This window comes from Nycticebus coucang, chromosome 2 (genome assembly GCF_027406575.1).
Source record: "Nycticebus coucang isolate mNycCou1 chromosome 2, mNycCou1.pri, whole genome shotgun sequence".
Taxonomy (NCBI): Eukaryota; Metazoa; Chordata; class Mammalia; order Primates; family Lorisidae; genus Nycticebus; species Nycticebus coucang.
This window is the reverse complement of record NC_069781.1, coordinates 138,889,623-138,906,254: the sequence shown is the minus strand read 5'-3', so window position 1 is coordinate 138,906,254 and position 16,632 is coordinate 138,889,623. Positions and strand designations below refer to the sequence as shown.

Sequence of the window (16,632 nt, the reverse complement as noted above, 5' to 3'; positions counted from 1 at the left end):
TCTAAAGTTTCTTCTCTCAGCTGCTTATTGGAGGATTGATCCAACATTGCCAAAGGAGTGTTGAAATCCCCAACTATTATGGAGCTGGAGAAAATCAAGTTACTCATGTCTGTTAGAGTTTCTCTTATAAATTGAGCTGCATTCTGGTTGGGTGCATAAATATTAATAATTGAAATCTCATCGTATTGGGTATTACCCTTAACAAATATGAAGTGACCATTCTTATCCTTCCTTTTGTTGGTTTAAAGCATATTGTATCTGCAAGTAGAATTGCAACACCTGCTTTTTTCTGATTACCATTGGCCCCTCCCCCAAAAAATATGGAATGCTTTATGAATTTGCGTGTCATTCTTGTGCAGGGGCCATGCTAATCTTCTCTGTATTGTTCCAGTTTTAGTATATGTGCTGCCGAAGCAAGCATGGTGCATGTATTTTGTTGACAGTCACATCATGAAGTTATATTACTCATTGCCACAATAAAAAGTTATAGAATTGTTGTGGCCATGTAAAAAGGTGAGTGAGGGGAAAAGATGTTTATAACTATGGAGGTGTAGGCTAGCTCCTGCATCTATGACCTGGATATATTAATAAATTTCTAGACACAAATTTGGGGTCAGTGAAGGTTAGTGAGTTATAGACATGCCTTGTAAATAAATGAAGAAAACTCAGGACTAACAACAACAGTATGCAACATGTCCTAAGTTCTCCATGCATTGATCTAAGAGATAGACACAGGGTATTTGATGATTCTCACATGTCCTTTCTATTTTCTTTTATTTTATTTTATTAAATTGTAAACACATAGATTGCGTATGATGCATTTATGGGGTACAATGTGCTGATTTCATATAGAATTAGGAACGTTCACATCACACTGGTTAATATATACCTCATCTCACTTATTTAGTTATTGTGTTAAGACATTTATACTCTATACTAAATAGTCTGACATGTACCCTTGCATTATTCACCATAGTTGTGATCTCACCATTCACCCTCCCTCTATCTGACCTCCCCCTTTGCTCCCATCACCCCTCCTCCCTCCTTCATCTTTGGCCATAGTTGTGATCTGTTCTTCATATGAATGTGTGAATGATTGTAAATTGGTTTTATAATAGTATTGAGTAAATTGGATATTTTTTTTTTCCATTCTTGAGATACTTTACTAAGTAGGATATTTTCTAGCTTCATTTAGGTAAATATAAAAGAGGTAGTCTCCATCATTTTTAAGACTGCATAATATTTCATGGCATACACATAACACAATTTATTAATCCATTCATTTGTTGATGGACACTTGGGCTTCTTCCATGACTTGGCAATTATAAACTGAGCTGCAGTGAAAAATCTGGTGCAAATATCTTTGTTATAAAGTGATTTTTGATCTTTTGGGTATATACCTAGTAGAGGAATTGCAGGATCAGATGACAGGCTTACTTTTTGATCCCTGAGTATTCTCCATACTTCTTTCCAAAAGGGACATATTAGCTTGTACTCCCACCAGCAGTGCAGAAGTATTCCCTTTTCTCCACATCCACGTCAACATCTACGGTTTGGGGATTTTGTTATGTGAGCCACTCTTACTGGAGTTAGATGATACCTCAAAGTGGTTTTGATTTGCATTTCTCTGATGATTAAAGAGAATGAGCATTTTTTCATGTGTCTGTAGGACATGTGCCTATCTTCTTCAGAGAAGCTTCTGTTCAAGTCCTTGCCCACATTACTTGTTCTTTCCTTATTAATAACTTTGAGTTCTCTGTGGATTTGGGATATCAAACCTTTGTCAAAAGCATAACCTGCAAATATCCTCTCTCATTCTGAGGGCTGTCTACTTGCTTTATTTACTGTGTTCTTGGCTGTGGAGAAGATTTTTAGTTTGATCATATCACAGTAACATATTTTTGGTGTTGCTTCAATTGCCCGCAGGTATCCTCCTTGTAAATTTTTCTCCCAGGTCAATTTCTTCAAGTGTTTCTCTTGCATTCTCTCCAAGAATCTTTACAGTTTTATGTCTTAAGTTTAAATTTTTTTCCAGTGAAAGTCAATGTTTGATAATGGTGAAAGGTGTGGGTCCAGTTTCAGTCTTCTATAAGTTGCCATCTTATTCTCCCAGCACCATTTGTTAAATAGGGAATCTTCCCCCCAATTTATATTTTTGATGGGTTTATCTAAGATCAAATGACAATAGCATCTGAGTTCATCTCTTGTTTCTCAATTCTGTTTCACACATCTACTTCTGTATTTTTGTGAAAATACCATGCTGTTTTGATCACTATAGATTTATAGTATAGTTTGAAGTCTGGAAGCATGATTCCTCCTGATTTGTTTTATTTCTGAGTAATGTCTTGGCTCTTTGAGGTTTTTTCTTATACCATGTAAAAAAGAAGTACTATTTTTTCATGTTCTTTAAAGTTTGACGGTGGTGCTTTGAAAGGGATTGCATTAAATTTTTTAACTGCTTTGGGTAATATGGACATTTTAACAATGTTTATTCTGCCTAGCCTCGAGCATGGTATGTTTTTCCATTTTTTTAACATCTTCAGCTCTTTCTTTTCTCAGAGCTTTGTAATTCTCTTTATAGAGATCTTTCACATCCATTGTTATGTAAATTCCCAAATAGTTCATCATCTTTGGCACAACTGTAAAGGGTATAGAGTCTTTGACTATTGTTGTTTTTTTTTTTTTGTTTGTTTGTTTTTTAGCTTGACTATTATTGGTATATATAAAAGCTACTTATTTGTGAGTATTGATTTTGTATCCTGAGATGCTACTGAATTCCTTGATCACTTCTAAGAATTTTGTGGTTAAGTCTCTGGGGTTTTCAGGGTAGACTATCATAGTATCTGTGAAGAGTGAAATTTTGATCTCTTCTGACCCTATTTGTATACACTTGATGGCCTTCTGTTTCCTTATTGTGATGGCTAAGTCTTCCATTACAATATTAAAAAAGTATAGGGTGTAGCCTGTGGCTAAAAGCAGTAGGGCACCGGCCCCATATACCAGAGGTGGCAGGTTCAAACCTAGCCCCAGCCAATAACTGCAAAAAAAACTGTTCCTATTCTGTTGAGGAAATTTCTGTATATGAACTTTCTGTTCTCTTGAGAAAGCCTTGCAACACTATATATGTATATATATATACAATGGAGACAATGGGCCACCTTGCCTGTTTCCTGATCTGAGTGGAAATGTTTTCAATTTTACTCCATTAAATATGATATTGGCTGTGGGTTTGCTGTAGATGGCCTCTCTCAGTTTAAGAAAAGTCCCTTCTATACCTATTTTCTTAAGTGTTCTGATTATGAAAGGATGCTGAATAAGGTCAAAAGCTTTTTCTGCATCAATTGATAGAATTGTATGGTGTTTGTTTTTTATTTTGTTTGTGTGATGAATTATATTTATAGATTTATTTATATTGAGCCAACCTTGAGACCCTGGGATAAAATCCACTTGGTCATGATGTATAATTTGTTTGATATGTTACAGGATTCTATTTGCTAGCATCTTATTGAATATTTTTGCATGTATGTTCATTAAAGATATTGGTGTATAGTTTTCTTTTCTTATTGGGTCTTTTCCTGGTTTGTGGATCAGGGTGATACATGCTTCATAGAATGTGTTGGGAAGTATTCATCTTTTTCTTTTCTTTCTTTTCTTTTCTTTTTTTTTTTTTTACAGTTTTGGTCAAGACTGGGTTTGAACCTGCCACCTCCAGCATATGGGGCCAGCACCCTACTCCTTTGAGCCACAGGTGCCACCCTGGGAAGTATTCCTTCTTTTTAGATGTTTTGGAAAAGGTTAAATAATATAGTTACTAGTTCTCCTTTAAAAGTTTGGTAGAATTATGATGTGAAGCCATCTGGGCCCAGACTCTTCTTTTTTGGAAGATTTCATATAGTTGATACTGATTCAGTACTTGATGTAGATCTGTTCAGCATTTCCAATTCTTTCTGAGTACATCTAGGAAGTTGGCATGATTCCAAGTATTGGTCAATTTTTTTCAGATTTTCATATTTTTAAGAATAAAGGTTTTTGTAGTATTCATTAAGGATTCTTTAAATTTCTGAAGTGTCTTTTGTATTTTTGCCTTTGTCATTTCTGATTGCTGATATTATAGACTTTAATTTTCTATTTTTGGTTAGATTAGACAAAAGCTTATCAATTTTATTGAATTTAAAAAAAAACACCATTTTAATTAATTGATCTTTTGAATAATTCTTTTGTTTTCTATTTCAATTAAGTCTGCTCTAATTTAAGTTATTTCTTTTCTTCTTCTGGGTTTGGGGTTGGAATGTTCTTCCTTTTCCAGTTGCTTGAGATGTCCCATTAGGTTGTTGACGTCTTCTCTTTCTGTTCTCTTGGGGAAAGCTTGCAACACTATAAATTTCCCTGTTAGGACTGCCTTTGCAGTATCCCACAGGTTCTGATAATTCATGCCTTCATGAATGCTTTGTTCCAACAATTTGGCAATTTCCTTGTTAATCTCATCTGTGACCCAGCTATTATTCAGTATAAGGTTATTTAGTTTCCATGTCTTTGTATAAATATGCAGAATCCTGCTATTTGTGAGTTCAGCTTTTATTGTGTGATGATCTGAGTAAATACAAGGAATAATTTCTATACTTTTAAATTTACTGTGGTTAGTCTTTTAACCTAAGATGTGATAAATTTTGGAGGATGTTCCATGGGCTCATGAGAAGAATGTGTATTCAGTTTTGTTTGAATGAAATGTTCTGTAGATGTCTGTTAAATTCAATTTTAATTTCAATTTTAAATTCAAAGAAATCGAAAATTTCTTTGCTTAGTTTCTTATTGGAGGATATATCCAACACTGCCAAAGGGGTGTTAAATTCTCCAACTACTATGGTGCTGGGAGATATTAAATTGCTCACATATTTTAGGATATCCCTTATAAATTGAGGAGCATTCAGTTTGGGTGCATAAATGTTAATAATTGGCATTTCATCATGTTGAGTGTTTCCCTTAACAAATATGAAGTTACCATCCTTGTCTTTCCTTACTTTTGTTGGTTTAAAGCCTAATTTATCTGCAAATAAAATTGCCACCCCTGCCAGGAAGGCTATGTTAACCAATGTGATGAAAATGTGTCAAACAGTCTATAAAAACCAGTGTATGGTACCCCATGATTGCATTAATGTACACAGCTATGATTTAATAAAAATAATAATTAAGTAAAAAAAAATGCCACCCCTGCTTTTTTCTGATTTCCATTTGCCTGGATTACAGATGCCCATCTCTTCACCCGGAGTCTATATTTATCCTTTAAGGTAAGATGAGATTCTTGTGTACTGCAGATCTCTGGTCTGAGTTTTATATCCAGTCAGCCAACCTATACCTCTTAAGAGAAAAGTTTAAGCTGTTCACATTAATTGAGAATATTGATAAGCCTGGTAGTATTTTGGGTGTCAAGTTTTTCAAAAGTGCAGTGGACATTTAGAATATTTTCACCAGTGTGGAAATTGGGTTTTGGTCAATAATTTCAGAGTGAGTTTACTTTTGTGGTAGAGCATTGTGCTGGTCATTGTGGAGGATGGATCTGAGGATATCCTGAGGAATTGGTTTGGTTATGGCAAACTTCTTCAATGTGTGTATGTCATTAAATTATTTAACTTCTCTGTCATACATGAAGCTCAATTTAGCTGGATACAGGATCCTGGGCTGAAAGTTGTTTTGTTTTAGGAGATTGAAGTTCAAATGACCATCCTCTTCTGGGTTGAAAGATTTCAGCAGAGAGATCTGCAGTCAGTCTAATATTCTTCCCCTTGTAGGTCATGATTTTCTTATGTCTGGCTGCTTGCAGAATTTTCTCCTTCTTATTAACTTTGGCGAAGTTAATTACAATGTGTCCAGAAGATGCTTCATGTTGGGGTTCTGCAACTGTCTGCCATCTAAATTTCAGTATCTCTTGCCATGCTTGGGAAGTTCTCCTCAATTATCTCTTGCAGTAGAATGTCTGTGCCTTTCATACAATATTCTTCTTCAGGGATTTCTATGAGGTGAATGTTTGCTCTTTTGGAGTAGTCCCACAATTCTCTCAGGAAATCATCCATTTTTGCTCTCCACTTCTCTTCCTCTTTGAGCTTTTGGGAGCATTCAAAAGCTTTGTCTTCAATGTCTGAAATCCTTTCTTCTGCCTGCTTCATTCTGTTACTGAGGGATTCTACTGTATTTCTCAGATCTTTGAGGGCTGCAAGTTCTTCCCTCAATGTGTCAAAATCTTTCGAGATTTTTGTCTTTGAATTCATTGAGTTCTTGAGACAAGTTTTGAATTTCTCCTTGAATTTCTAATTCCATCTTTACTTCCATTCTGTTAATCTTATTTGCAATCCAAATTCTGAATTTGATTTCTGACATCTCAGCCATTTGTTTATGAATGGGATCTCTGTTGTGTCTCCTTTGTCATTCCTTGGGGGAGTTGATTTACTCTGATTATTGATGTTGCCTGAGTTTTTCTACTGATTCTGCCCCATGATTATTTTTCACCATTTGGCTAAAGAAGCTGGCAATTTGAAATTGAATTGAGAGCTGTTGGAGTTGTAATTAATCAGCCCTTTAACAAAGAACTGGGACTGGTGTTTGAAGTTTTTCCCTTAGAGCTTTACAAAGGTCCCATGCAGAACTACAGCCTGAAACTCTGGAGACCTGCTTGGTATGGTGGGGCTAGATGGCACTGGCTGGTATTCAGCTAGTCTCTATCCAATTCTAGTGAATCAGTGCCTTTGGGCTGAAATCTCAGATGTGGATATATATATATATAAACAACTAAGATACCCCCCCACAGGTGGCAATTGGAAAGGGAGTATTCCACATTCCCACAACAACACAACCAGAATACAATCTTGTTGGGTCCCTGGGTTATCAGCCCTGGTCAAGAGTTCCAAAACAATTGTCCCTCCCAGTCAACACAAATACTAATTAGGTGGGAGACTTCAAAAGTTCCTTAGCATCTAGGCAGAGGGGGGTCCACTGGCAGCTCAACTTAACCCTAATGGGAGGGGCTTTGGAGCCACGACCGCTGTCAGGTGTGGCGCTTTCACTCTCCGGGATGGTGCTGATGGTCTGTGGTATTGCTGTGTTCAGCTTGCTGGTGGTGGGGATCTGGAGAGCTTTGCAACTGGCTGCAAGGGTCACAGGAGCCAGGTGGGGAACCAGAGGATGTAGCCACTGACCCCTGGCCTAGGGCCACAGGAGCAAGGCAGGAAGCTGGAAGTTGGACTTGCAGGCCATGGGACCCAGGTCTCAGGAGCTTCACAGGAGTCACCTCCCTGGCCGCCAGTTGCAGCAGCCCAGTGGGGAGCCTAGGCACCTACCACTGGATGCTGAGCTGGGGAGCCGGTGGGCCTCATCCCTGGTGGCTGGTAGCATGGGTCCTGAGCTATGCTTTTTCCAACATGGGGCAGGTCTTTCTCCCCTTGTGACTCCCTGCCTCTATTAAAGTTTTAGTTTCAGTGCAACTGCCCCATGGCTCATGAGGCACCTCACTCTAGCATGTACATGCCAAATGCTATGGACTTTGCAGGGGGTAGTGTTCCAGACTGCCAGGAGAGTGAGGAGGGGTGGATTGGGAGTTCAGGAAGGTAGGGAGAATATTAAGTCAACTTTTGGTCCAGGCAAGAGACTCCCTGGGCTTGCAGTAATATCTCTCCATGGAAGGAGTCCCAGCCCTCAGTTGTTCTCTCCCCTTTGGTGAAACAAAATGTCCTATGTTCTCCACTTACCTCAAGCTGCTCTCCTGGGAGTGGGGAAGGGAAAGATTCCCATACTCTTTGGGATGGGCTTTGTACCTGAAATTTATTTCCTTGGAGTCCAAGATTGTCACAGCAGGGGTGATGTGAAACTTTTGATCCTCTCTCTCAGCTCAGCTCTCAATCTTCTGCTTTATTGGGTTATTTCTGGACATTATTTCTCCCTCTGGGCAGGAGTCTCTGCTGCAAGCTGGCTTTAGTCAGCCATCTTGCCTCCCTCCCTCCCATATGTGCTTTCTAAACAAAGAATCCCATGGCAGGAAACACTATCCATTCATCTTCTCACAACTTTCTGTCAGAGACCTTAGCACCCTGCTATGTGGCAGCCAAAGGAAGCAGGTCCACAAAGCCTAAAAGCCATGAATGTGCACTCATTGGTATCCACAAGGTCAATGCAATTACCTTTCTGCTCCATAATTAAACATTTTCTACACATCAAACTGTTCATTTTAATGACAAAATGAGTTCCTAGAAACTGGAGACCTAAAGTGACAAATACATCTGACCTTGACCACATTTCTCTTTTGTAGTTCAGGATAACTGTTATTTGTGCATTTATTATCAAATAAGTCTTATAACTTTTTCTATTTCCTATTTCACTCCTTGAGACATGTCAGTCTCATTTAAATTCCATGCCTTAAAATGTGGAGAGTTAGTCTATAAGAGTTAGTCTTTCTTTTTAAATGGAGATATTGTGTTCAGGAAATTCCTTGTCAAAACCCTTTTTCTTTTCTTTTTCTTTCTTCTTTTTTTTTGGCCAGGGCCAGGTTTGAACCTGCCACCCCCAGTATATGGGGCTGGCAGCCTACTTTTTGAGCCACAAGTGCCCCTTTCTTTTCCTCTTAAAGTCAATGCATCCATTCTAACTTATGATGTTAATCATGGGTGTCATGTGTCACCAAATAATGGACAAAAAAATAAAAAAAAGAACAGATTGGCAGTACATTAATGACCCACGGATATATATGACCCAAGTAGTACCCCATATCAGTGTGACAAGTTAGGGTAAATTAGCTCCAAGGGCTGATTTTTAAAAGATAGGTGATGGACACAAATTATGGTAACTTGATGTCACAGCAACAGGTAACACGATGTTAAGAAGTGAGTTTCTGGAAAAAACCCTCTCATAGGTGGGAGGATATGATTTGCCAAAGCATATTAAATCACCATATTTGGTAATAGCTGGCCTATCCAAGAAAATTCTCGGAAAGATGGAGATTCAAATGTCCAGATTCTTAGGTTTGAGCATACCATGAGGCAAGTGCCATACACTGTGACCCCACACACAACACACTAGCCTGAATAGATGGGTGAATGGCTTCTATGTGTGAGTTCATGGCTTCATGTTCACTTAATTCAACCTTCCTAAAATCAGTATCTCTAGAAAACTTTTGGTCAACATCCTAAATCATAAACTGTATGAGTTTCTTTTCCACTCAACAGATTTATGAAGGATCATCAAAACCCATTCCTGTGTCTACAAACCTAAAAGTGGAGTTGATTAGAGTAGTAAGAGGGCAAAAAACCACAAGAGAGACCATAATGCATCTACTTGTGAAGTGACTAATCATAAGGAGGTTTATAGGATCAATAGGTACAGGATTAAAGGGTTAATGAGAATGAAGAAAAAGAGAGAAACATAAGTTCCATGGTTGATGAATTTAATTTGGAATGAAACTTACAGAGACAATTGCTCATACTGATAAAATAAGGACAGATTTTTTTTTTAAATTTCAGATTAATGTAAGGGTTTATATAATTAGGCTACCTTGCTTGTGTTTATTAGGTAAAGTCCAAGTTGATGTTGAATCCTTTATTCAGGTACTGTCCCATATACCCTATATTGTATTATGTAAGTGAGCGCTTACCCCCGTTCCTTAATTTAACTATGTTTTTCTCTCTTGTGGGCATGTAGAACACTGTGTGATTGCTTTTCCATTCTTGTGAGACTTTACTTAGGAGAGTGTTCTCCAAATCCTTCCAGATAAATAGAAGAGATGTGAAGTCTCCTTCTGTCTTTATGGCTGAATAGTATTTTGTAGTACACAGATAACAAAGTTTATTTATTAATTCATGGGTTGATGGGCACGAAGGTTGTTCCACATCTTTGTGATTGTGATTTGAGCTGCTATAAACATTTGATTGCAAATACACTTATAGCAAAATGATTTTTTTTTTTTTTTAGGTCAGTGGTTCTCAACCTTCCTAATGCAGCCACCCTTTAATACAGTTCCTTATGTTGTGGTGACCCTAACCATAAAATTATGTTTGTTGCTACTTCATGAAAATAATTTTATGATTGGGAGTCACCACAACATGAGGAACTGTATTAAAGGTTTGTGGCATTAGGAAGGTTGAGAACCACTGTTCTGTATAGAAAACTAGTAATGGAATTGAAGGATCAAATGGAAGGTCTTTTTTCAGCTCTTTGAGAATTTTCCATCCTTCTTTCCAAAACAGGATGTATTAGTTTGCAATCCCAGCAGGAGTCTATAAGTGTTTCTTCTCTCCACACCCACACTATCATCTGCAACTTTGAGACTTTGTGATGTGGGCTGTTCTTCCTGGGGTTAGGTATTATCTCAAGGTGTTTTTGATTTCCATTTCTCTGATTATTAGTGACATTTAGCATTTTTTCATATGTTTGTTGGCCATTCTTCTGTCTTCTTGGGAGAAGGTTCTGTTCATTCTCTTGCCCAGTGACAAATAGGGTTGTTTGCTTATTTCTTTTGATTAGTTTGAGTTCTCTGTAGATTCTGTTTATTGGGCCTTTGTCAGATATGTAACATGCAAATATTGTCTTCCATTCTCTATGTGGTCTGTTTGCTTTAATTGTTGTTCCCTTTGCTATATAGGAACTTTTTAGCTTGACGATGTCCAATTTATTTATTGTTGGTGTTGCAGCCATTTCCAATGGGATAGGGAGAGAAATTTTAATGTTCAACTTTTCCCAAGTCTTTTGAAAGTTATCACTCTTGTTATTTAAAAATATTTTATGGGATTAATGCCTATAAAATAACACAGCACAGTGGTTATGGCATTATCCACATACACCGAGGCTGATGGGTTCAAACCCAGCCAAGGCCAGCTAAGCAACCATAACAACTGGAACAGAAAAATAGCCGGGCATTGTGGCAGGCAACTGTAGTCTCAGCTACTTAGGAGGCTGCGACAAGAGAATCACTTAAGCCCAAGACTTTGAGGTTGCTGTGAGCTGTGAAGCCCTGGCACTCTACTGAGGGTGACATAGTGAAACTCTATCTCAAAAATAAATAAATAAATAAATAAATAAACAAAAATAAAAATATTTTATGATTTGTATTTTGCTGCTCAATGTATTTATTTTATTATATTTTATAAAGCTACTTCTCCACATATAAAATAAGAATTCTAGTTTATCACTAACAACTCTAACATCTTTAATAGCTAGGAAAAAAGTAAATGGAGGTGATCAATTTATGTAAAACTATATTGAACTCCATTTCTTCAGCAATAGAGCAGAATACAGCAGATGAGGTACCATAACTTAACACTGAGAAAAAGGGTAGTCAAAGAGAATAATAGTGTATTCCATTCATCCTAGAGTACACAATTTCATATCTTTCAAAGACAGACCCATCTTAAATTTGATAGTGTTAAAACTCTGGAAGAGGAAGTCATAATAACATTAATTTGGTCTAAAAGCCTTCCAACTTGGAATGATACTATCAGCTTCAAAGGTTGCAAAGGATGTATGAGAAGGTTGCAAAGATAATCCCACAGGCATAAGATAAGGTTCTCAAAAAAAAAAAAAAAGCCCCATCACTAATAGTTCTGATCAGCACAGGTAAATCATGGACAAGGTAAGTTGAAAAGAGATTTACAACAATTTAGTCTGTGGAACAAATTTTAAGAATACCTTTCTAATGTATTTTGCTTCTCTATTCCATATTATGTAATCATAAGAATGACACAAGACAAATATCCACATGAATATTATTTGAAAAGAGATTTTCCAAAAATTACAATGAAAACTTTTTAAGTTATAAGAAACATTTGCTTCTTCATATTCTAGTTGTTAAATTTTTTAATTCAGGTATATAAAATAATGATAAATGTTAAATGTTAAAATTGATGCAAATGATACATCTCACAATTTATTAGAAAACATTGTCTTAGTGGTTAGTATAGACATGGTATTATACATGTTGAACTTTATCTTTAGATTCTTAGAGCATGTCACCAATGTTAGAATATCTTTTCCTGGATATGATAAATACTTTCTAGATTTAGTTTCAGAAACCCCTTGCTATTAAAGATATTTTTCTAAATTATGTTTTATGTCCTATGTTACATATTTATATATTTTGCTCTAAATGCCATCCGGAATTGATTTTGTGTGTAAAGGAAGCTCAGATATCAGATTTTAAATACCCTCAATGATATTCACTGTCCTAGGACACTTTGTGGGGGAATCCTCCTTCCTGGTGCCATCATGACTGTAGCAGTATGCAGGCACAGTTTCAGCACCCATGGTGCAGTCCTCTGTCCTGGGGGTTCTGGTGTCCAGCAGCAGTACAGTCCCACGCTATGTGGTTTGCCTCCACTGGTGGCTTTTCCTTTGCTGTGGACACTTGCCTCACAGCAGCTCAGCTCAGCTCTAAGGGCCACTTCTCATGCCCTAAGGCTCCTGATGACAGACCCAGCATTGAGTGTCAGGAACTGGACCTGAAAGTGTCAAATTGAACCTTGGAAAATGTCTGCTCAGGGTAATGTCTAGGAAGCTCTCCTTGTGCTCCTCATAATAGGACTTCAGGCAACTTGAGACCATTCCATTTCAGATTCCTCTTAAAGTTCTTCAAAGGTCATCTTCTTAGAGTGATACATATTTTGGGAGGTAGAAGTCAGTGTTATATCTTTATGCAAATGAGGAAATTAGGGACTCAGAGTGTCACTCAGCCAGGTAGTAGGCTGAATCTACCTGGAGTAGATCTCCTTTCTGCACTATCTGGCTTTCCTGCTGTCCTATCGAGATGTTACCAGATTGATCAGTGAATTTTACCACAATAGAAGATTTTAACACCAGATAAAATAATTTCTTGTATTTTTTCTTGGTGAAATTGATTTTGGTCATGAGTCAGTGTAAGGCAGTTAAGTGCCTGCTTTCTGTAATTTTTTTTTTATTTTAAATTTCATATACTATGCAGTTTCACATTCTCAAAGGATCAGCAATTATAATGGCCTCCTAAGTCTCCTAAGTCTGAAACGGCAAGACAGTAACAGCTGCGGCTAAAGAGCAAGCATAAAACCAAATAAAATTGCACAATTCCTCCTTTATTTTTTTTAAACTAATACCTAACAGAAAGTCTTATTGTTGAAGAATGGGGACCCTTTTTTTCTTCATGCCTCAAACTAAACTTTAAACTTGTCTGATGGGATGAACAATCTCTCTTTAATAATTAATGGTACACACATGAAAAACCCTTTATGATGCATAAATGTTTTGTTACATAGGGTACAAAAATACTTTTCATGATTTGGGTTGGTTTTGAGTTTTGGAAGGAATGAGCAACAACAGGCAGTATGCAATGGAGAAGTAAGGACGGTGGACAGAGAAAGGTTTTCTTCAGACCACTGGCCTATCTTTGAAGAAAGTGGAGGACTCTGATTTGGAATGAGAAAACAAACATATTTTTTGGGTGGTTGTGGACCCTGGAATTGTGTGTGGGTGGTGGGGATGCCAGACCATCAGGGCAGAATGGTGACAGGGCTCAGGTCTCCCTGAAGTGGGCAGGGCAAGGGTGGTGTGGAGAGGGACCAGGTTTGATGAACCATTGCTGGCCAGGACCCATTGCTCTGGTGACATAGTGGAAGAACAAACTGTATACTCACATGTGTTTATAAGTTTAAGTGTCTAAATTCATTCTACAAACATGCAAAATTAAATGCCTTATTTCCTGGAAGTGGAGCTACAGAAGGAAGTTTGGTAGGAGATCAGGCTTTTCTGGGTCCCAGTGTGGTGTCAGAGCTGGATCTGAGTGTCTCAACAGGAAGGTCATCAAATCCTCTTGAAAGGCCTTGGGGACTTAAGAGTGCACAGGGCTAAGGAAGAAGAGGGAAGGTAAAGAGGAAGCAATACCCGAGACAGGATTCTTGCCTACAGAATGGGGACTGAAGACTTCATTATTGGCAAGGGAGAACACCCCCAGAAAAAGGGAAAAACAAAGAAATAAGCTGAGTAAGAGAGAACAAAGAAAAGTTGGCTAGTTTACCTTAAAACCAGTCATGAAATTTCTTATCTAAGCAAGTTTCCTGCTTTTCCTAGAAGCCTGGCCTGTAGTGGATACAGCTTGCAAACACCCCTGCTTGGTCTCTGAACACTCTGAAGAAATAATGACCACAGAGGAGGGAGGCTATGTACAAGGCCTGGCAAGAAACATTAACTATGATGCTTCCTGCCCAGTCAATAGTTAAAGCTAAAAACTATTGTGGAGATTTGTATTTAACTGGGGCAGAAATCAAGAGAACAGCTCAAGCCCTGAAATATGGGTAAGATACCTTATATCCTTATCACAGGGGAAGACACTCTGTGATAGAGATCAGAGGAAAATTTGTCTGTCCCACTGATTCTTCAGAGGAGATGAAGAGATGAAAATGCCATTGGCATTTTACTCCCCAGTGAACTACTGAGGATAACCCCCCCCTAGAAATATGTATGTATGACTATAGACAGGAGGCTGCCCCCACACAAGGCTTAGAGATGTTGGCATGGATGTGGAGAAAAGGGAACACTTCTACACTGTTGGTGGGAATGCAAACTAATATGTTCCTTTTGGAAAGATGTTTGGAGAACACTTAGAGATCTAAAAATAGATCTGCCATTCAATCCTGTAATTCCTCTACTAGGTATATACCCAGAAGACCAAAAATCACATTGTAACAAAGATATTTGTACCAGAATGTTTATTGCAGCCCAATTCATAATTGATAAGTCCTGAAAAAGCCCAAGTGCCCATCGATCCACAAATAGATTAATAAATTGTGGTATATGTACACCATGGAATATTATGCAGCCTTAAAGAAAGATGGAGACTTTACCTCTTTCATGTTTACATGGATGGATCTGGAACATATTCTTCTTAGTAAAGTATCTCAAGAATAAAAGAAAAAGTATCCAATGTACTCAGCCCTACTATGAAACTAATTTATGGCTTTCATATGAAAGCTATTAACCCAGTTATAACCTACGAATATGGGGAAGGGGAAAAGGGAGGGGAGGAGAGGTGTGGAGGTGGAGGGAGGGTGATTGGTGGGATCACACCTATGGTGCATCTTACAAGGGTACATGTGAAACTTACTAAATGTAGAATAGAAATGTCTTAACACAATAACTAAGAAAATGCCAGGAAGGCTATGTTAACCAGTGTGTTGAAAATATGTCAAATGGTATATAAAACCAGTTTATGGTGCCCCATGATTGCATTAATGTACACAACTATGATTTAATAATAATAATAATAATAAAAGTTTTGGATTTCACAAGGATGCTCAGACCCTTAAAGTTAATGATCACAGAAACAATAGGAGCTGATATGCTTGCTCAGAGAAGCTGCTGACATATTTGTTCTCTTCCTCAGCTTATCATCTGAGCTAAATGAGCAAATAAACTTCAATAAAAGCTGAGTGGAATAAACACCCAGGTGCTACTGCTGTGAACCCCACAAGCTAGTGGTGGCTCCCTCTGCTCCCACTTTTGAAAATTCTATTCTGCATGTCGTGTCTCTTTCTCTCCTGCTGTTTCTAACTTTAGTTTTCTTCAGTCAACCATCGCCAGCTCCACAGGTCTTAAAGGACCCTGCCCCTGATGTGAGACCCCAGCACTTCTGAGGGCAGTCGGTCTCTGAAGGTCAGCAGTAGCCCGATATGGGCTGCCTGGGGGCAGTAGAATCTCTGGGTGCCTATTCTAACACCACCATGCAGGCTCCAGAACCAACTCTTCAGTTACTGGACTGGAGAACTAACAGAACTTCTAATAATTCCATCCTTGCTGGGTGGTATCAGAATTCCACTGCATCTGAACATGAAGGGTTGCAGCAGCAGCAGTGGTGGGTGGGTGGGTGAATGCAGCATGGGAAATGGCTGGGGTCAGCTCTGTGGTGTACAGAGGTAGGGGTCCAGGTATCTGAGGATACAGGGGTCCGAGCAGCCCTCATCTGGTCACATGGGTCCTGTGTGATGAAGTGTGCTCCTAGGGAAGGGTGCACATTACTAGGATTTGGCATTGCCCTTAGCTTGATCTTGGCCATTCTGTTGTTGGCTTTCACATACTCTAGCTTCAGGACTTGCAGGTTTTCAGAATCACAGTAAATACCATTTAAAGTATTCTTGTTCACTTCTCTTCCTTCCCAGATGTCAAAGATCACAAAACCAACAAGCTGGTAGGAAAAAAAGAGAACACACTTATATCTATACCAGGATTCCATTTCTTCCAGTCTCCTGGTTAACTTGATCTGGTTCTCTGAATACCCCTTGAATGGCCAGAAGAGTAGGTAGAGGTCTCTGGGTTTAATGTCCACAGGGAGGCCACTGACAAAGAGCATCTGAACTTCCTCCTCCAGAGTGCCATTGGAGCCTATGCCCATGCTGTTACTGTGCTCACCATCCAGATTCAGGATGCTTATCTTTCTGTAAAGCTTTTTTGTTTTCTCTTAATGATTTTTTTATTGAAACATAACTGTGTACATTAATAAATGTATTGGGTAAATGTGCTGATTTTAATACAATTTAGAATACTTACATCAAACTGGTTAACATACTCTTCACCTCGGATTACTTAACTATTGTGTTAAGACATTTATACTCTATTCTTTTTTTTTTTTTTTTACTGATT

The 16,632-nt window shown here is 38.2% G+C and overlaps 1 non-coding gene and 1 pseudogene across 1 annotated transcript; both read right to left on the bottom strand.

Moving 5' to 3' along the window:
- Positions 1–314: 314 nt before the first annotated feature.
- On the bottom strand, positions 315–421 carry LOC128580011 (U6 spliceosomal RNA). The gene has a single exon (XR_008378375.1). It is a non-coding gene; the product is annotated as a U6 spliceosomal RNA (small nuclear RNA).
- A 15,338-nt stretch (positions 422–15,759) lies between these two features.
- Positions 15,760–16,384, bottom strand: LOC128560039 (RNA-binding protein with multiple splicing 2-like; annotated as a pseudogene).
- Between the last annotated feature and the right edge of the window lie 248 nt (positions 16,385–16,632).